The sequence below is a fragment of the Peromyscus maniculatus genome, chromosome 15, assembly GCF_049852395.1.
Source record: "Peromyscus maniculatus bairdii isolate BWxNUB_F1_BW_parent chromosome 15, HU_Pman_BW_mat_3.1, whole genome shotgun sequence".
Taxonomy (NCBI): Eukaryota; Metazoa; Chordata; class Mammalia; order Rodentia; family Cricetidae; genus Peromyscus; species Peromyscus maniculatus.
In genome coordinates, this window is record NC_134866.1 from 27,419,825 (window position 1) to 27,441,981 (window position 22,157).

Consider the following 22,157-nt stretch of genomic DNA (forward strand, 5'->3'; position numbering starts at 1 on the left):
TTGGAGGATGGTCTCCCGGAAGGATGGGGCTAACAGAGCAGGAAAGGAGGAGATACTGCCTCCCGGGCCAAAGGACGTCCTCGGGAATTTCTCGCAGTGTGTCTGCTGGTATTAAATTTGTTGGGCTATTGGGATGACGTATCATTGTCACAGGTGATCCCCAAGAAGCAAGTGGAGATACTTTTGAAAAGCATAGTTCAAGGATGTGTTAGGGGTAGTGGAGATTGCTCAGTGGGTAGAGTACTTGCTGTGTACATGTGAGGACTGCAGTTCAGGCCCCCAGACCTCACGTAAACTCTGGGCAGGTGTGTCAGCCTGCCTTTAACCACAGCCTTTTGGGGGTGGAGAAGGAGATTCCCCGAGAAATCTAAAGAGTTAGGCTGCCCAAACCGGCAATTCTGGGTTCAAGTGAGAAGCTCTGCCTCAATCTAAAAAGCAGAACACAGTCAAGGATGACATCTGATATTAACCTCCACCTCTACCTGCACACACGTGCATACACCGTGGTGGAGATGTGTGCTACACATATGTAGACATTCATATCACACATATGTAGTCACTGGCAAAAGTGAGAAACAGACATGGATTAATGATTTGCTTATAGTCTTGACTTAGTACAAGTCATTTCATCAGCTGCCCAATGGGGAGGGTGGTGGGAAGAATTCTTGTTTGTTCTAAGTCCCCGTGTGTGTGTGTGTGTGTGTGTGTGTGTGTGTGTGTGTGTGTGTGTGTGAGTTTAGACTTGACAAGAAAACAGGTGTTTGAACACATTTATTCCTTGGTTCCTGGTCTCTATGCATGCACTAGATATAACTAGAAATTAGTGCTAATGATTTAAAATAATGAAAATCAACCTGGAGCCAATCTCTGAATTTAGAAGATAGTTTGAGTCTGTTTTGTGATTCATAGGAGTACAAGCAAAAATAATTGTGGTTCTGTTGTCACAGAATTTTTTTGTTTTGACATAGAATCTTGTAAAGTCACACAAGCTCTGGAAAATGGAAAAGACTCCATGACAAATGTTGTGGAATATTACTTTAACTATGTAAAGGTGTGTTACATTTGTTTATGTTGCATCTGTTTAATGATGTAAAGATGTGTTGCTTTGCCTGCCTAAGGCAGTGGTCTAATGAAGTGGTCTAATAAAAAGCTGAACGGCCAGGAGCTCAGCATTAGAGGGATAGGCGGGGCTGGTGGGCAGAGAGAAGACTGAGGAGAAAAGAATGAAGGAAATGCCCGGGGCCAGCCAGCCAGGCAGCTGCCAGCCATCCAGACACAGAGTAGGACATACAGAATGAAAGAAAGGTAAAAAGCCCTGAGGAAAAATGTAGATGAAGAGAAACAGGTTAAATTAAGTTGTAAGAGCTGAGCTACTGGGACAAGCCTAAGCTAAGGCCGGGCATTCATAACTAATAATAAATTCTGTGTCATGATTTGGGAGCTGATTGGTAGCTTAAGAGAAATCCTGCTACAGACGACCAAAACGTAAGTTAATTCCTACTGATCATATGTACAATTTGATTGATTTAGGTATGAAAGGGCACAGTGTGACTCATCTTATTACGTAAAGTGTGACATGCTGATTTCTGTTTTCCTGCTTTGAAGGCCGAGCGTTAGCCATTTAGTTTATGAAACCAGCTCATTGCTGCATTTGTCCATTCTCAGTTCTGTCCTTCATTTCCTGCAGATGTTAAGGGATGATTATCCGAACCAGCGGCCAAAAGCCGGACACAACCCATAAAGAAAATGGCCTTATATTTTCAAATACATTTTCTGATTTTTCTCTAAGGATGATGGGATGGATTGCAGACCAAACATGTCAGCTGACTCCATGAAGTGAGAACTTTTGGTTACCGCCCCTGGCTCTGCATATCATAGCCTGGTTAGTAGGAATAGACTGGTGGTGGTGGGGATAATGGGAACACAGTAGGGCCAAGAGCTTGTGGGGAAAAGCTTGGTACAATACCAAAATCGTAAATCACATTGAAAATGCTGAAGGGTCAGAACCAGAGAACAAGCTAAAGTTATTCATTAATGGGATGTAGTCATCTTAATACACCAGGATAGATGATTGGAAATACACCAGGATAGATGCAGTCACCATGAGAAAGCTCTGGAAGTTAGCAAGTTTCAAACTACAGAAAATGTGATTATGGAAGATGAACACACACCGAAGCTGGGTGTTGTAGAACACGCCTGTAGTCCAAGAGTGTTTTGGAAACCAAAGCAGGAGGATTGTGACTTCAAAGGCAGCCTGGACTATGTGGTTAGCCACAATCTCAGAAAAATTACATGCTGAAATACAGAGGGAGAAGGAGATATGATACATGCAACTTACTTCTAAATGGTTGAAGAGAATCAGATAGTTACGGACAAATAGACAAGTTGGCAGAGTTACAGAGAAGGAGAAAGGGGAGAGACGGAGGGAAGGAAACGGAAAACAGACACGCACGATTAAGTAGACAGTGACAATATGCTAATGGCCGGTGACAGGGTCCTTGTGGCTTTTCTGAATGCTTGAAATTTAAAGTTGACAGAAGCAATGCATCTACAGACATGGATAAACACACACACACACACACACACACACACACACACACACACACAGGTAGAGAGACACACAGATGGAGGGGAATCCATCCCGAGTATTGCTGCCTCAGCCACATTACTTCACCGTTATCTCCCATCCACCCCTCATTCCCATATCACTTAAAGAATGTCTTTGATATCCAATCCCCTCTCACTTCCTCTAAGACATTAAGGAACGCGAGTCTTCTCTGTTGCTTCCTGTTTCTTCCTCTGGAGGCCATGACTCCCATGATGTCAGAGAACATGAATCTGGAGGCTGTCCCTTTGAGGCACAGAATACCGCTAGTGAATGTGCTATTTGTCACGGATTTGCTGGGACTTGGTCCCTAGGTCCTGATACCCCCACACTTTCCTATTGTGGGTCTTCTTTGCTTGGCACAAATGTTTCTGCTGGTGGATCGGAGGATGGAGAGTCCTTTTGCTTTCTCTCTCTGAAGAGCAGTTTGAATGTCACATGGATGTACCTTTCTGTATCCTTTCCAGCATGTGAAAAAAAATCATATTATAAGTTCTTAAATACAGATGTCCTAGTTGTATTTATTAATTGACTCACATATTTGCTTTCAAAAAAGGCAGAGGAATTGTGAACGTATCAATGTAAAATGTAATGCTACATTAAAAAAGTGGACCATTCCATGCAGTAAATGACAAGAAGCTGCAAGACAGTGTAGAAAGGTTAAAAGAAGCTCAGATCATAATAATAACGGGGCCTTTCAAACTTTAACTTACATACAATTCTCCCAGGATCTTGCCAAAATGCAGCTTGCAATTGGCAGTCTGAGACAGTTCTCATAATTTCACTTGTGTGTGTGTAGTGTGTGTGTGTGTGTGTGCGCGCGCGCGCGTGCGCACGCGCGCGCCGTGCATGTGGGTATTTCCACATGTGCGTGTACCATACACAAGTGCACATGTCTGTGTTTGTATGTGAAAGTCCGAGGTTGACATTAGATGTCTTTCTACATCACTTTCTTAATTCAGACAGAGTCTCTCTCACCTGAGTGCAGATCTGACTGGTTCACTAGTCTAGCTAGTCAGTTTGCTGTGGGACATCCTTCATCTCTGACTCCTGAGTGCTGGCACTCCAAGTAGGGTGCAACACTGCTCAGCACATATGTGAGTGCTGGGGATCTGTTGCCTAAAACGTTTCCTGGAAGAATACTGTAGATGAACGATGAAAGGCTATTAAAGAGAGTTGAAGTAGGTGAACCGTGAAGAGAGCATTTCATGGTCAGGGATCTACCAGTCAACTCCCCAGGGAGAACATGAACTTGACTCGCAGGAGACTTTGTGAACAATCTTTGCATTGTGGAGACAAGGAGGCATATTTTAAATGCACTTTAAAAATTATTTTAAATTTTATTCTTTACGTACATTACATCCCGACCACACTTTCCTCTATCTCCACTCCTCTCAATGCTCCCCCCCAACCCCTGCCCAGATCCACTCCTCCTAGAACAGCCACTTTGAATACTTGGCTGAAGAGCATGAACTAGCAACAGAGATAGGGAGAGTGTGAGAGAAGTCTGTAATGACAAAGTTTGCTTAAACAAGCTTATCCCAGATGTTCACACATCCACGGCACACCACCGTTATAACGGCTTTTTCTGGGAGTCGAATATTTGGATGGTGCTCAAAACTGCAGAGGAGTTATTAAAGGAGATTTATCACCTAGGTATTTTCTGCTTTCAATTTTCCCCCCTCAGATCCTGCCAAATGGCTCAATTTTAGGGGTGGGGGCAGGGGGCAGGGGGCAGGGGGCAGGGGCAGGGGCAGGGGCAGGGGCAGGGGTGGGGGCAGGCAGTGCTTAAATTTCCTATGCTCAAGGTAAATTAGACTCAGCCTCCTGAGTTCTGGGATTAGCGGTGTGAGCCGTCACCCATGACCACGATGGTGATTTTCAAACTGAGTTGTGCTTATCCGAAGGTTCCATGAGGTCCCATCGCGGGGGCAGCGGCGGAGTAGTGAGGAGAAGGGGGAGGGGTACACGGCAGGTCTTACCAACATTTTAAGAATCATTTTAACCAACTGCTTTATCCTTTGGACACCCACAGGAGCAAGGAGCCAGGCCATTGTTTTCCGAGGTTGGAATCTGAATGGGGAATCCACACGAGGAAAGAACACAGCATTCTGGGACCCAAGTGCAGCGCATGGCCGTCCACCTCACTTATTTTTCCCGTTCTGACCAGAGTGATCCTGGAAAGAGTAAGGCTTTAGGAATGGTAGGAGCAGAAGCGAGTCGCCTTATGTGCATTTCTACAATCTCACGAAACCAAACACACTTGGCCACAGCCCGTCGTAGTCACCAACTCTTGTGTTAGGGTTGCAGAGAACTGGAAACGACCAGAGGCTTGCAAGATTTCCTTCCATAGCGTTTATCTGAGAGGAAGGTGGTTTGTTTTATAAAACGTGGAAAGGGGACCAAAAGGGAAGTTGGATGAGAACAGTGTTGGTGTATACATTCCGAGAAGCCTGGAGTGAACCGGTTATCCAAGTGATAACAGTATCACATGTCTCTTCAGCTTGGCTTTATCACTGTGAGTTTAAGAATCTGAAAACAACCTTTTCTGTTACAATGTTTGTAAGAGAGAAGATAGGATAAAACTCATAACAGACAGCCATCGATGGGGCTTTGTGTTTATTTGCTTGGTCTGATTTTCAGAGAAATAGCCAACCTTCTTTGGTTTAGATTTTCTTTTGGCTAAACATAGACTTCTAGTATATCTTTTGACTTGTTTCATTTTTCATTATATCAGAAGACATAGGCAGAAAGAACATTAACTAATGTGAGTGAATGATCTCATGGTTTAGAGAGCACGGAACCATGTAGCAAGAGGATGCAATGTGTAGTCATGAACAAGGCACTACTCATGTATCCAGGACAGACACACCTTGGATGTATGTGTGTTTCTAAGGTCATAGTGAAATCTGTTTAGTAAACAGCCCACATCCTTTGCAGACATGCTCTGTTCCACGCCTATGCTGTACAGCTTGCACTAACAGCCCAGTGGTAGATGGTCCTCAAGACCAGTGAACACACAGTCACCTTTGTTGTTAAGTCTACATGTCTCTTCCCGTTCCCTGTGAGTTCTGATCACACATGAGTGTGGTAGGCTCTCTTATGACGTTCACTGGCAGAATGGACTACTGCAGTCCACACTTTCTCTTGCCTGAAGACTTGATACTAGGCTTTTAGAGAACCATTAAGATGGCTGGTGTTAAATAAAATGCATGGGCACTGTTGGTGAGCCCTGAGGTCTGTATATTGCAGGAGTGTGTTATAGCGGCCTGGAAATACTGTGGAAAGAGTACAGAGAGAGTCAAAGGTGACAGACTTCTCTAGCTGGGCAGCTTAAAAAAAAATCCAACTTTGTTGTGACTCTGGTGTGTGTGTGTGTGTGTGTGTGTGTATACATATTCCTGTGTGTGTCTTTGGGGTGGTGGTAGTGGTGTGTGTATATTCCTGTGTGTGTGTGTATTTGTGGTGTATTGAATGTATTGAATGTGTATGTAGAAGCCAGAGGGCAATGCTGGTGTCTTGTCAATCATTCTCCACCTTATTTTTGAACTCTTACTGAACGTGGAGTTTGAGGATTTGACTGACTGGCCATGAGCTCCAGGAACCCTCCTGTCTCCATCTCCTAACGACAGCTTCACAGGTACACACTGCCACACTAAACCTTCTGTGTGGGTGCTGGTGATCTAACCTCAGGTTCTCACATTGGTGCAGCAAGCACTTACCTACCAGGCCATCTCGCCAGCCCTGGTGTAATCTCGTGTATATTTTACCCTTACAATGAATAGCTCATGAATTTGACTCTGGCCAGAAGTAATTTCAGGCAGAGGAACATTGGCTCACAAAGATATTTTCAGCAGAATCATGGACCTAAATAGGATGGATGGGATTGAAAGATTAATCCAATTGAACTATTTTACAGAAGAGGAAGCTAGGGGAACAAGAAGATGCGTGGCTTTGATTCCCATTCTCATTCTGATAAAGGCTGTGGAGGACCAGAAGGCAATCCATCACTAATGTGAAGCATTGTGCATCCACAGGGTCCATGGTAATATTTAGCTTTACTGAGGGCCATTAAAAGGGAAGGAAGGATCCAAACTGCACTTATTTATGAGTTATGATGCAGATGCATCTGAGTGATGAGCAGTATAAATAGCTACTCTCTAGGACCTCTTCAGTACATAAGACATCCTGTTTGCAAGTTAGATTAATTTCTGTTTGAGTTTCGAAGATCGTAAACACATGAAAAGGCTTATTTGCAAATTATGTACTCCAAATTGCTTGTAACATGGTCAGGGAATTCCTTAGCTTAACCAAATGAAAAAATATTGTGGGAATTTCGCACAACCTCGCAGCTGTGTCTTTATCATTTGATGTCTTTGCTCACTCAACAGAAGACAAGAAAACTTTATCACCAACCTGGCCAGATAACCTTGTACCAGTCAGCAGGCCTCTTTGCATGTTTAAAATCTGGCACTGTGTAGAACAGCAAAATGGTGAAATTTGCAAAAGCTTTGAGGCTATCCAAGTCCTTGAGAACGATAGAACTGGCCTACGTGATAGTGACTGCAATACGTAGTTTCAGATGTAAATTGTCCAGTTCAGCCATCTTTAAGACCACCGTAAAAACACTGCAGAAGCTCTGCCCAATAGCTGAATGGTGTTTTTAGAAGATTTGTTTCAATAGAACGAGCTACAAGCAGCCAAGTGTCCTTCATCTTTTCCTTAGGTATTCCTGGTGTCTTCGGGAAGACAAGCTGAATGTGGCCCACAGGGTAAGGCAGAAAGAGCACCAGCGCCACCCCCTGGATGCAGGGAGAAAGAGGCATTGCACATCCAAGATGCTCCGTGTCTGGGAGTGAAGCCTTCTTGCCTGATTTGCCGCCTCGCCGCTCTATTACATTTCTAGTCATGCTGTCTTTATTTCTCATCCTGTATTTTCATTTCTTGCACATATATTAATGTTACCCCCACTTTTAGTTTCTATTTTCCTGTTTAGGAAGAGGTCCAGAACATGGGGGCGGGGCGTGCTAAGCTGGGAGGTGAGGGGGACGAGAATTGGGACACCCTTTGGAGGACTCATCCAGTGAAGCTTTATGTCTCCATGCAGGTTATGTGTTCTCCTGAACACACAGGAAAAGCTCCTTGGTGAAATCTGGCTTCATGCTGTTTGAGCTGTAAGAATCCAGCTCTATTAAATCATTAGTCCTGAAATCAAGGGGATAGCGACAATTTTCTTTTTCTATGAGGAAAGAAAAACTACATCACCTCATCTGCCTTGAGGCAAGTGAGCTTTGTGGAGCTTCGTGATGCACGTTTTCTTCTGTGTGGTACGATCCCACATACTAATTAAGGACTCAGGGCAACAGATAACAAATGGCCTTTGGAGTAATTAGTACATAACCTTCTTAAGCAGATGTTTTTTTTTTTTTTTTTGCCTCTGTAGAGATTTTCCCCTAGACAGTTCCAAAGATCTCTAGCTTAGTTACTCAAGTCATTGACAATCATCTTCTAGGTGTCAGGCCCCGAATTAAAAAAGATGGGGCCAGTTCTAAATTAAGGCTAGCTTTTATTTCAGTAGTCTAGATAGCTGTTTATGATGTCAAACATTCGTAACCATGGTAACATGGATACCTGTGGTTCTCTGAGGATAACCCATGTGGCATAGGTACAGAAGAGGAATGCTGGAGCAGTGTGTGTGAGTGTGTGTGTGTGTGTGTGTGTGTGTGTGTGTGTGTGTGTGATTGTGTGTGTGTCATTGTGTGTGTCTGTGTCAGTGTATATGTGTGAATATATATCTTGTGGGTGTATGTCTTTCTGTGTGTATGTCTCTCTGTGTGTATGTTTGTGCATGAGTGTGTTTCTCTCGGTGTGTAGTGTGTATATGTTTGTGTGTCTCTGTGTGTATGTGTGAGTATATGTCTGTGAGTGTGTCTCTCAATGTGTATGTCTGTGTATGTGAGTGTGTGTGTGTGATGACACAGCACCTCTGTTTGTTATAAATGCTTTACTTTTTATCTACTGTCTGTATTCATGTTCTGTGACACTGATTTTGGCACAAACATCTCTGAGAATTGTGGAGGTACAGATAGTTATGACTGATAGACTCATGCCTAAGGATGACTGAGATGTCCCAAGTTAGAGCTGTGAGTTTGGTTCCATGACCCAGACTTTCATAAAGAGCACCGTTTCATCTCTAGCGTCAGTGTGTCTCAGTCTTGTACTCCCTACGTATTTTAAGCAGTTTGATTTTGTTCTGATCTTTAAAAACTCACAGGTTGGGTTAAGGACTCACTTCTGCTAGGCTGGGGTTTTGAGAAGGAACTTAGCTATTTTCCTTCTGGAGGGATCATAATAGTACTGGAAGTTGAGGGCTCCATTTAATAGCCACACCTCAAAGCTTAGCAGAGTTGGGTACGGCGGGTCTAAATCTTTCAATTTTGACTTAGAATTCCTGTTTGAACTCTTTATACCATCTGAGATAAGGTTGGGTCCATGACATCTGGCCAGCAAATACGATTTGAATGGAACCTTTAAATTTTAGAATTGAACAGTGTTTAAATGAAACTTTAATAAATAATACCACACACCCTGACAGTGCCCACCTTTATGAACTTGTTTTTGATCATGACTTGGCAGAGTTATGGGGAAGCTCTTCCTCCCCTCCCCTCCCCTCCCCTCCCCTCCCCTCCCCTCCCCTCCCTCCCTCCTTCCCTCCCTCCCGCCCTCCTCCTTCCCTCTCTCCCTCTCCCTTCCTCCAACTTCTTTAACACCTCTGTGACAAATAACTGATTTGGCTTTTGACAAACATCCCCCTCAGGACCGAGAATTCAAAATTATACTCTGCAAAACCTTTGTATTTGATTTTTGGTAACACTAAGAAGGATAGCATGTTTGCTGAAATGAATTTCAAGTAATTTTGAAATATATAAGATAAAAGGTAAAAGACACCCTTTTGATTCCTGTTCCAATGGTGTCGCCACTGCCTTTGCTCAGAAAGCAGGCTTCCTCACTCTCTGTGTCCGTTTGGCTTTATCATCACCGTGACAGAATGCCTAGAATAAAATCTTAAGAGGATGGATTTCTGGTCGGACAGTTTTAAAGGTCTGAGTTAATCTTAGTGGGGAGAGAGTGCCAGAACAGATCACTTGATGGTGGACAGCAAGGCCCAGGGAAAGATAAAGCCTCCAACTAGGCCCTACTCTCCACAATATCTCACCTCAGAACGGTCTATTCAAACAGTTAACGTGCTGTGGGGACATTATTATGGGAACACATAATCCTGTACTTTATTTAGCTCTTAGACATTTCTCTTTTTTTCTTTTATTGAAAATAGATTTTTTTCATATAATCTGATTATGGTTTCCCCTCTCCCTATTATTCTCAGTTCCTCCCACATCTCCTCCCATCCAGATCTGCTCCCTTTCTATCTCTTATTAGAAAACGAACAGGTTTCTAAGGGATAATTTTTTTTAAATTTATTTATTTATTATGTATACAGTGTTCTGCTTGTGTATATCCCTTCAGGCCAAAGAAGGGAGCTAGATCTCATTACAGATGGTTGTGAGCCACCATGTGGTTGCTGGGAATTGAACTCAGGACCTCTGGAAGAGCAACCAGTGCTCTTAACCTCTGAGCCATCTCTCCAGCCCCTCTAAGGGATAAATATACAACAAAATATGGTAAGGTAAAACAAAAATTAACTCATTGGGATAGAACAAACAAAACAAAACAAACAAACAAACAAAAAACCAACAGAAGAAAAAGAGCCCAAGAAAAGGCACAAGAAACTGATACAGATGCATAAACCCATTTGTTCATATACTCAGTGATTCTATAAAAGTGTAAAACTGGAAGTCATAATATATATGCAAAGAACCTGTAGAGTATAAAAATAGAAACAAAATTAAAATTAAAAAAATTGCGGTGGAATAATCATTCTGTACACTGTGTGAATATACGTCACTATGATCGGTTTAATAAACAAGCTGATTGACCAGTAGCTGATCAGGATAAAGTTAAGTGGGAAAGTCGAACTGAGAATGATGGGATGAGGAAGGGCAGAGTTAGAGTCACCAGCCAGATGGAGAATGAGTGGAGCACCCAAAATGGGGTAGAGGTAAAAGTCACCAGCCTTGGGGCAACACATAGATTAATAGAAATGGGTTAAGTTGTAAGAGCTGCTTAGGAACAAGTCTGAGCTATTGGTGGAACATTTACAATTAATATAAGCCTCTGTGTAGTAATTTGGAAGCGGCTCCTGGGATGGGAAAACTCTACCTACAAAAAATTGAAAAAAGAAAAAAAGTAAAAGCACCAACAGGACACTGTGAGACAAGGAACTGTCAAAGATCCCCATGAGTTTGTTTTCTTTTGGCCATCTACTGCTGGGCATGGAGCCTACCCTTAAGAGTAGTTTGTTTCCCCACTGAGACTCCCTTGGAGAAAAGTAAATTTTCAATTCTAAGTGGTTATCAGCTGGAGATATCTTCTGGGTTAGGCATGGGGCATGTGTCCACTTCTCCTTTCAGCTCTAAGACGTCATCTGGTACAGCCCTTTGTAGGTGGTGTGCATGCTCCTCAGTCTCTGCGAGTTCACATGTATGTCAGTCCTGTTAGTTTAGATGGATGGTCTTGTTTCCTTGGTGTCCTCCATCCCTCTGGCTGTTACGCTCTTCCACAAGGTTCCCTGAGCCCTGAGGGGAGAGATTTGATGGAAACATCCTATTTACAGTTGAGTGTTCCAAAGTCTCTCACTCTTTGCTTATTGTACTTCCTATACATTTCTTAATAAGGTCACATTGATAATTAAGATTAATGATTCCCCTCCCCATGTTTATAAAGGTATAACTTACATATGATATGATTCTTTAATAGAATTAAGTGAATACTTTGAGATGAATATTGGCAATTATATAAAATTATATAATCTATAACTATAATCAAGATATAGACTATTTCCATCACTACAAAAATGTCCTCTCTGCACCTTGAAGTCAATGTGCTTACATCCTCAGGGAAGCATCATTTTGTTGTAGACCACCATAGTCTTGCTTATTCTAGAATTTCAGATAAATGAATCATGCCATTGGGTGTACTATGTAATTTTTGAGAACTAACCATATTGTCATATGTATTAGTAATTCATTTCTTCTTATTGCTGGTAAACAAGTTGATCAAAATTGGTTTATTCACATAGTAGCTTGGAATATTTGGGTACTTTTCAGTTTGGGTTATGATGAGTAAGGCTTCAGTGAATGTTAGCTTAAAAGTCTTTTGGGAGATGTGACTTGGGAAAATATGATGTGAAGCTGATAAACAGTTTTCCAAAGCAGAGGCCACACTTTCAATTCCAACCAGCAACTTTTGAGAATGAGAGTTCCTCTGTATCCTTGTCAACACTTGCTGTTGTCAGTGTTTCTAATTTTAGCCATTCTACTAGGTTTTTGCGGCAATTTATTGGTGTTTTAGTTTGTGTCTCTGGTGACCAATTGTGTAATGTAAAGATTCTTCAACTAGGTTTTATTGGTCACTTGTATCTTCTTTTGATGTGAGTGTTCAATCTTTTTTTCCACATTTTTTTTTATCAAGTTGACCTATTATTGAGTTAGGAATTCTTCATAGAATTGATGAGATGGCTCACACCCTTAATCCCAGCACTCAGGAGGCTGAGCCAGGTGGATCTCTGTGAGTTTGAGGCCAGCCTGGTCTACAGAGCCAAGTTCCAGGACAGCCAGGGCTGTTACACAGAGAAACCCTGTCTGGAAAAACCAAAAACAAACAAGCAAACAAACAAAGAATTGATGAGATGGTTCAGTGGCTAAAGTCATCAGGCCTGGATGACTTGAATTTGAATCCTGGGTACCACTTGGTGGAAGGAAAGAGCCAGCAGCCACCCACAGGCTGACTTCTGACCTCCATACATGTGCCAAAGCACATGCAGGCTCTCCAGAGAATTAAAAAAATGGAATAAATAATGGAATGCAAGCCATTTACCAAGTCTATTTTTATAAGTGTTTTTGCCCAGTTTGTAGTTTCCTTTTTATTTTCTTCATTATTTCAAGAAGCAAAGCTTTACACTTTGATGAGGTCTACTTTCAATTTTTAAATGCCATAAATAATTTTTTCATATATACGTTTAAGTAGGTGTTTTATATATCTTGCTGAAATTATCTTTCGATGACGTGAGAAATCACTGCCTTATGAAATATGTTCCTTTTACAAGTTTTATAGCTTTGGGATGTATAGTAGATTTGTGTTCCTTTTTGAATGACTGTATGCTGTGAATGGTGTAGATCCAAGTTCTTTTTTCAGGGTATCTGCTTGTGTGTGTGTATGTCTGATGTGTGAGCATAAGTGTGGGTGAGTGCATGTGCACAAGTGCCATCTCGTCTAGGTGGAGGTCGTAGGGCAGCCTTGAGTATTGATCTTGATGTTTTGATTTGTTGAGACAAGGTCTCCTTTGTGTTGATGTTGTTGGTCTCTACAAACACGAGGCTGCCTGACCCTCTACCTTCTGGGGATTCTCATGTGTCAGCAGCTTCCTACCTCACCGTGGGAGCATTGGGACTATGGATGTGTGATACTGTGCCCTGCGTTATGTGAGTTCTGGGAAATCAAACTCCAGATCCATGCTTGCACAGCGAACGCTTTACCCACAAAGCCACTTTCCTAGCCCCAGGGTATCTTCTTTTCACCCTAGGTATTTTCGTGGAACAATAATAACTGAAGAAGAGATCATGAATTTAGTGGCGGGGGTTGTGGGGGGAGGGATGGAGCACATGTGAGGAGTTGGAAGGACAAGAGAGAGATGTGTAGGGATGATGTAGACATGGTGCTCATACAAGAAGTTCTCAAAACATAGAAATGCACTCAGACACTTCCCTATTGTTCTCTCTGGATGCACATCAAGGAGATATGAATGACTTTCCACCCTTCAAATAAAGTGAGCTTAAAGAACCCTAACTGACCAACTGTGTTTGGGTTTATATGGGGCCACCCATTCTGTTTCATCCATCTGTTTTTCTATCTTGGTATCAACACAATTTGGTCTTAATCACTACAGCTTTATAAGTCTTCAAACCAGCCAACATCAACCTCCTCAATTTTCAGAACTAGGAATTGAATTCAGGGCCTTGCACATGTCTGATAGATACTGAGTTCCACCTGTGATCTTTCTTTTTACCTTTTTTTTTTTTTAAATTTGAGACAGACTCACACTTCATCGCTTAAGCGTTCCATATTCTGACGGGGGCACTATGGGATTAAGCCTTTAATATAGAAACTTTTGGAAGACAATTAACATCCAAACTGTAGCACCTCACTAGGATATTTGTAAGCTATATGTGCAGTGCTTTAAATGTTGTATTAGAAATAAAGGTGAAATAGTTATCAAGCCTGCGTTAGAAAGATCTGACATCAGGAAAAAGTGTACAAAAGTGGACTTGCAGCATGATCTCAGCTATGGGACAGCACAAAAGAAAAGTATGAAGTTATCTCTGGAATTGTATTAATTTACCCAAGTCTTCCATTTCTTTTATATGAATTTACACATATGGCTTTAGAATTTTATTTATTTGATAATTTTATGCATGTACCCAATGTATTTTGATCATATCCACCTCCTTCCTCTCTCCCTCCCAACTTCATACACACACACACACACACACACACACACACACACACACACACACACACACACACCTCACTGAGTCCACTTGGTACTGTCATAAACACGTGGGTGTGGACTTATCCATAGGAGTGTGCTCTACATTAAAAAAAAATCAATCAGTAAAGTTGTTACTATAAAAGCTTCAGGAAAATGTGAAATCAATTCCATAAGAATTCATAAGAATTCCATAAAATTCCAAAAGAAATCAATTCCATAATTAATTTACTCGGGATTCGTCATGTTGAAGCATAGCACTCAACTAGAACACACAATTCCTAAAATCATAGGGTCACACTAGTGTAAAAGCAACCGGTAGCAGATAGCCTAGGGTCTCAGGGGATACAGGAAAGGCAATGTGACTTTGTGACCAGTGATAGGTTTTGCTGAAAACAATGACCAGTTTTCCTAGTAATAATATTATTGTTTTCCTGATGATAACCCTGTCTGCCAACAGCATTCTTCCTCACTGAAAATGAGAAAAGGGAGACAGATCTTCGATACTGAGTATTATGGGAAACACTTTTACATCCACAGGAAAGAGTCTTACCTCCTTGAGTCAACTTGAGAATCTATGCATATTTCCACAGAGTAACTGTGTATTTGATTGAAGTTTTATTTATATGAGTATTTCGATTATTCTTTTTTTATTGAGTATTCGTTAACATACAGGTAAATGCAGTTCTCAGGTGTTGGTTTGATGAACTGAGCTAATGAAGGAAGATATTGAACCAAAGACGTTCTCTTGTGACTCCTTTCTCATCAGATCCCCAGCCTTTTCTCGAACATTTTCTGATTTCTGTCACCACAGGTTGGTTTTGTTCTCGTTGGCATTTTTTTTTCCGTGAATGAATCAGATAGTTATGGAGTTTAGACTTCCAAACCTCCTTCGATATTTCTTGCTCATCAAGTGTGATCTTTCTTTCTTTCTTCCTTTCCTTCTTCCTTCCTTTTCTTCTTCCTTCCTTCCTTCCTTCCTTCCTTCCTTCCTTCCTTCCTTCCTTCCTTCCTTCCTTCCTTCCTTCCTTCCTTCCTCCCTCCCTCCCTCCCTCCCTCCCTCCCTCCCTCCCTCCCTCCCTCCCTCCCTCCCTCCCTCTCTCTCTCTCTCTCTCTCTCTCTCTCTCTCTCTCTCTCTCTCTCTCTCTCGGTTTTTCGAGACAGGGTTTCTGTGTGTAGTTTTGGTGCCTGTCTTGGATCCTCACTCTGTAGCCCAGGCTGGCCTCGAACTCACAGAGATCCACCTGGCTCTGCCTCCCAAGGGCTGGGATTAAAGTTGTGCACCACCACCACTCGGCAAGTGTGTTATTTCTTGCTCAGACAATAACGCTGGGAAGCCATCAACAGTTCATGCAAGTGGGTCCTTAATTCAACAAACATAGGACTAAAGTTGCCTTTCCCTTCCACTTTTGCTCAGTTTTCCTTGATGGAAACTTTGGACTCTTGTGGGACACTCTGAGGATGCAGGGAACTGGTTGTGAAATCAAGGAACCTTGAACTGCATCCCTGTGTGCTCTGCTAGCTAGTTTCACACTCTTGCTCAATGTATCTGTGTCATCTTTGTTTCCTTTAGCTCTTCTAATCTCAGAAGGGCTCTAACTCCAATTGCCTCTGCACACATTGTTTCCTAAGAATCTTCTTCCAAGATGAACGTATGTGTGCAGTCTGATGCCCTTTCATATTCACCCACATCTCCCTTTCCAAAGCTGTAGTCAATCCAGCTTTCTCTTCCACCTTATACTGGACAGCCATTGCACCCCCAAACCAGCTGCTCCAGGAAATTGTCATAACTTTGCCATTCTGAGTGTAGACTCAGTCTCTTTTAATCTTCTAAGATAGTAACAAAGACGAGGCTGCAATACTCAACAGAACTATACTGAAGGCTTGGAGGGAACAAAAGCACAATGTGAGATCTCTTGGAGCCAGGACAGACGCAGATTCTGCAGGGAATGATGTTTATATAATTTGGAGGCCATGGACAAGGACAAGAATATGGAAACATCCTACTTATGCAAATTAAAAATCATATGATGACATAGAGGCATGGCCAAGCCTCCTCCTAGCACCTTAGAAATCTGTCTTTGTCAGCTCCATGGTTTACTTACAACTGCTTCAAGCAGTTTTCGCATCCAAACTCTGAAGACTCACGTGGCACAACCATGTTACCAAAGCCTGATAAGAGTTACCAAGCCCTTATCAATACCTTGGGAAATCATGTCAGCCAGTGCATCCCACACCTGGAGTGAGAGCATCCTATAGTCTGGTTAGGGCAATGTGAAAGACAATCTTTTTCATTCTTCTCGGCCACTAGGCATGTATTTGTGAGAAGATGAGAGAGTGTTTCAAGATCATAGTGTTTTTTTCAGCATAAGGGAATGTATATACAAAGGAACTGGTAATATTTTTGAACTCCTGGTCATGTTAATAGGCTCACTTTACACACTGAAGCCAAATTTTTAATATTCCAATCTAACAGGATTTCCAAAGAAACTGTTAACATTTTTGAACTTCTGGTCTTGTTAATAGGTTCACTTTACATGCTGAAGCCAAATTCAAAATTTTTTAAAAATATTTTTGTTTTTTCTTTTCTTTTTATTAAGAGATTTTTCTATTTGTTTTACATATCAACCACAGATTCCCCTGTCTTCCCTCCTCCCACTCCCCAGCCTTCCTCCCCCAACCCACCCACCACTCCCACCTCTTCCAAGGCAAGGTCTCCCATGGGGAGTCAGCAGAGCCTGGTACATTCAGGGGAGGCAGGTCCAATCCCCTCCTCCCTGCACTAAGGCTGAGCCAAGTGTCTCAGCATAGTCCCTAGGTTCCAAAAAGCCAGCTCATGCACTAAGGACAGGTCCTGGTCTCACTGCCTGGGGGGCCCCTAAACAGTTCAGGCTGAACAACTGTCTCACTTATCCAGAGGGCCTAGTCCAGTTCCATGGGGTCTCCTCAGCTATTGGTTCACAGTTCATGTGTTTTCATTAGTTTGGCTAGTTGTCTCTGTACTTTTTCCAATCATGGTCTCCATATTGCTTGCTTACATGATCCCTCCTCTCTCTCATTGATTGGGCTCCTGGAGCTCTGCATGGGGCTTGGCCATGGATCACTGCATCTGCTTCCATCAGTTACTAGATGAAGGTTCTATCATGACAGTTAGGGTGTTCAGCCATCCGATTACCAGAGTAGGTCAGCTCAGGCACCCTCTCGACCATTGCCAGTAGTCTATAGTGGAGTCATCTTGGTGGATTCCTGGGGACCTCTCTAGCACTCTGCTTCTTCCTATTCCCATGGGGTCTTCATTTATTGTGGTATCTCGTTCCTTGTTCTCCCACTCTGTTCCATTCTGTTCCTAATCCAGCGAGGACTTCCCGCTCTCCTAAGCTCTCTTTCCCCTGACCCTTGCCCTCCATTACCCCCCTCACCCCCAGTTTACTCATGTAGATCTCATCCATTTCTCTGTCGGAGAATTTCCAAAGAAACTGTTAACATTTTTGAACTCCTGGTCTTGCTAATAGGCTCATTTTACGTGCTGAAGCCAATTCTTAATGTTCCAATCTAACAGGATTTCCAAAGAGCTGTTTATTCCACGCTGCCTTCCATCTGCTTGACAGGGATTTCTCCCAGGACTAAAGGAGGCCCCTTAGAGATAAAAGACACTTTCTTCTGAAATACCACAGCCGTTTTCAAATGTCCTGAAAGATAACTCTCTAACTTCACAAATCTAAGTTGCAATTCTCCCAGGGTACTCTTACACATTGCATAACATCACTCTATCTGTTCACAAGGTAGTGCGAAGCGAAAATTTAAACAGTACCAGTGAACGAGTTTCATAATCTTGAAAGACTGCAGACACTACTATGGGACAACTGGAGCAAGGCACCTTCCAGTTGACATTATTAAACTAGTGACAGTTCTCTATTTCTTACATTAGTGACCTTAGGGATGGTAAGTCAACACCCACAAATAAATGTTCCTGAACCAAAATATCAACCAATTCCCTTTGCTTTTTCATCCATCTAAAGTGAGTGAAAACAATTCAAAAGTTGGTAAAGAAGGAAAGGGCACAGGCTCAGCCTTAAATTTATGCTGAGTAGATTCACAGAACCAATATATTAAACACCTAAAGCAAGACTAAAATGCTTTATAAGCATATAATTAAGGAAGCTAGATAACACATATAAAAACGTTTCTGCAAAACTATATATATATATAACTCAATACCTTAAAATCCATTATAAGACTACGATGCTGGTATTAGTCCCAGATCCTATGATTTGGTTAGAGGAGGAATGACTGTATTTACTGTCTGCCCACAGGGTGTAGTGCACTATCCAGCAAGTTAAAGACATGCTTCTTGTGCAATAGGTTTTCCTTTTGTTTATTACCTCATTGAAGGTCTCAAACCCAAGACTTTTGTTGACTACCATCAAAATATTTACCAGTCTAGTTTATTCCCTGACCTTCCCCAGTAAGCAGTTCTTTTTCTGTTGACCTCTTCAAAAAGAAAAAAAAATTAGTGATGAATCTCAGTTTCAATCCAAGGAATAAATCCACGAAACATTGGGTGTCCTGTGATTTTTAATCTGTTAAATACGCATTAAGGTAAATAATCCTGTGAGAATTAAAAAAAATCTCACCAGGGGACAAAAACTTCAACAAAAACCACACATAGAGTGTTCCAGAAAGTTCAGTCATGTGCTGGGTCAAAGCAATGCTCGATTAACTCCAGAGCAGAAAAGTCGTCATACACAGCATGCTCCTTGAGACAAAGCAAATAAGCAAGAAATCAATGACAAAAATAAATATTCATGCTTCTTAAAGCACCACTAAAATGACAGATAAGCATTCTGCAGGGACAGAAGGGACACTGGTGCTGTTCAGCTGGCACCTCCCACCCCTGATATTTCTATTTTCGTTCAGATATTTTATTTAGAAACTTGAAGGTATGGGTAGGATAAGGAGGTCAATAGGATCTGATGTCCTTGGCAGGGCCAACCTCTCTGTCTTCCTCATCACTAGAAGGCCCTCCTGTAGCTAGAGTTTTCCTGCCTTGCCCACAGTCAGGACAAATCTTTGTCACCTGCCAGTCCCACAGCCGCTCAGACCCAACCAAGTAAACACAGAGACTTATATTGCTTATAAACTGTATGGCCGTGGCAGGCTTCTTGCTAACTGTGTTTATAGCTTAAATTAATCCATTTCCATAAATCTATACCTTGCCACGTGGCTGGTGGCTTACCGGCGTCTTCACATGCTGCTGGTCATGGCGGCGGCTGCAGTGTCTCTCCGCCTCAGCCTTCCCCTTCCCAGAATTCTCCTCTCTCCTTGTCCCACCTACTTCCTGCCTGGCCACTGGCCAACCAGTGTTTTATTTATTGACCAATCAGAGCAATTTGACATACAGACCGTCCCACAGCACTTCCCCTTTCTTTTTTTTAAAAGGAAGGTTTTAACTTTTACACATCTCCAAAGTCAGCTTGGTATATTTGGGAATTTGGGCGTAGCTTCTCTTACTACTTCCTGCTGGAGGGGGGCGCTGTATCTTATGGGGACACAAAGAAAATTTTAGGATCATGGAGTAGTCCGTGAGACCGTATTGTCTGAGCCAGTTGCCTTGAAACGATTCTGGATGTTGAATCATCTGGGTCATGGTGTCATCAGAGATCTTTCAGGTGGTCTTGGCTGGTCAAACCTGATGTATCTTAATCTGGAACAAATCCATAGCCTCTGGCTTTCTGTGGAAACAAAAGCAGAGCCTCCTTTCCAAAGCAACATATCCTTACATCCAAATTTTGAAGTTAAGGTACCTTTAAAATACACATTTTGGCATAACTCAACAGCTTTTGCAATCAAATGTTTTTCTTCAGTTACAAATATCAAAGAGAACATAATCCAGATTCTCTGTGTGGTAGCCATCTTTACGTGGCTTATTTTTTATATTACCTTGAGCCTATTGATTTAAACTGCAGCCTTCTAAGCCTGAAAAGGCGCTGTGGCTGCTGGCTCCTCCCACTTCAGCTTCCCAACATGGCGGTGGTACATTTTCCGCCAGCTCTGGGAGCCATCGTGGGTCTATGCTTTTATCCAAGCAGCGTGTAGCCCAGAAACCTCTTTTTGTTTTGTACTAGCAAAGGCTAAATCCACCATGCAGCTTAATGTGCCACTTGCAGAGGCCTCATTCCCGCCATACTGCAGGTTAAGCGCACGCCAGGAACCCGCCAGTAGCTCAAACCGGCAGGCTGCCGCTCATTTGAGAGAGACAATTAGGAAGCTGTTTTTAGTTCCGTTTTAGAATCTTTTCTCAGGTTTTAGGTGGAAACTCTTGCCAACACGTTGGGCGCCATTTGTAGCTAGAGTTTTCCTGCCTTGCCCACAGTCAGGACAAATCTTTGTCACCTGCCAGTCCCACAGCCGCTCAGACCCAACCAAGTAAACACAGAGACTTATATTGCTTATAAACTGTATGGCCGTGGCAGGCTTCTTGCTAACTGTGTTTATAGCTTAAATTAATCCATTTCCATAAATCTATACCTTGCCACGTGGCTGGTGGCTTACCGGCGTCTTCACATGCTGCTGGTCATGGCGGCGGCTGCAGTGTCTCTCCGCCTCAGCCTTCCCCTTCCCAGAATTCTCCTCTCTCCTTGTCCCACCTACTTCCTGCCTGGCCACTGGCCAACCAGTGTTTTATTTATTGACCAATCAGAGCAATTTGACATACAGACCGTCCCACAGCACCCTCCCCTCTGTTGTTTTGGTCTGGTGCACACTCTTACTATCCAGCACACACTTTTTGACCTCGAAGGGAAGGTTGGGCTGGTGGTTGGCATTCTGAGGATCAACCCATCTTTGCCAACTCGTATGGAAAGGTGTTGAGCCACGGCAGAGGGTTGTGTCAAAGTGGGCACTGGTTGAAAGTCACGCTTAGAATGACCCTATTTTGTAAAATTTAGGGATACACGTATATATTCCTAGAAACAATGACATTTAACTTAACAAAGCAGGCATCTTGTTTAAACTTCAAAGTAGCTCTCTGAGGTAGGCACTGTAGTTCAGCACTATATTAGTTCAACAGATGAGGAAACTGAAAAGTGGCAACTGTAAAAAACACAGCCCCATCACACAGCTGTGAAGGACATGGCTTTCCGCCTTCTCACAAATTGGTCATTACTTTTCTGATTTCTTTGAAGGAACGGGACAGTGTCAGTGAATTTGACTGGGAGACATGAGGTGGGTATAGACTAAATTTTGGGGGAGGGACATGGTTATTTATTTATTTACTTTTCACTGTGAACGTCTTGATTATTTGAAATTTGTTTTAACAGGGAGCATATTGTAATTTTTTTCTTTCCCAGAGAAAAATTAACGAATAAAACGAAGCAGTCGTAATTCATCCTGGCCCCAGAAGTCTGTTCTTGAGACAGAGATCTAGGGGGAGAAGAGTACCGGGAAGCAGCCGAAGCGGGTGAGCTGAGGGTTCAGGAACATGAGTGTGGCTGTGAGGAAATAAAGACCCCATCTGTATTAGTAATGCTTTGTATTTCTTTAACACCTAATCTGAGTTGTCCCCAAAGCTGAATAAACAGTCGTTTATCCTCAGAGCACCCCGTGAGCGCCCTGGTGTGGTCTGGGAGGGTGTGGGGTTGAGTGGTGATAGGCCATGATTAGCTTCTACCCACACTTAGGGATTCCAGCCCCTGGAGGGAAATCACTTCGGCTCTGTGTGCCTCCCATCACCCTCAGCTAAAAGGATCATCATCTTCGTACTAATTTTCAGCCTCGAAGGGATGCTATTAATTAGCCTAAATATTAAAGGGCAGGAGAATGAATGCCAGATGCTCAGGATGAATGAATGGAGGATTTTTACCCAAATCCTATAGCTGGCAGCTCTCTGGG

At 42.6% G+C, this 22,157-nt stretch overlaps 1 long non-coding RNA gene across 1 annotated transcript; it reads left to right on the plus strand.

The window, feature by feature from the left end:
• The first annotated feature begins 4,847 nt into the window (after positions 1-4,847).
• On the plus strand, positions 4,848-21,792 carry LOC121822717 (uncharacterized). The gene is made up of 2 exons (XR_013044697.1): positions 4,848-7,377; positions 21,617-21,792. It is a non-coding gene; the product is annotated as an uncharacterized LOC121822717 (long non-coding RNA).
• The last annotated feature ends 365 nt before the right edge of the window (positions 21,793-22,157 follow it).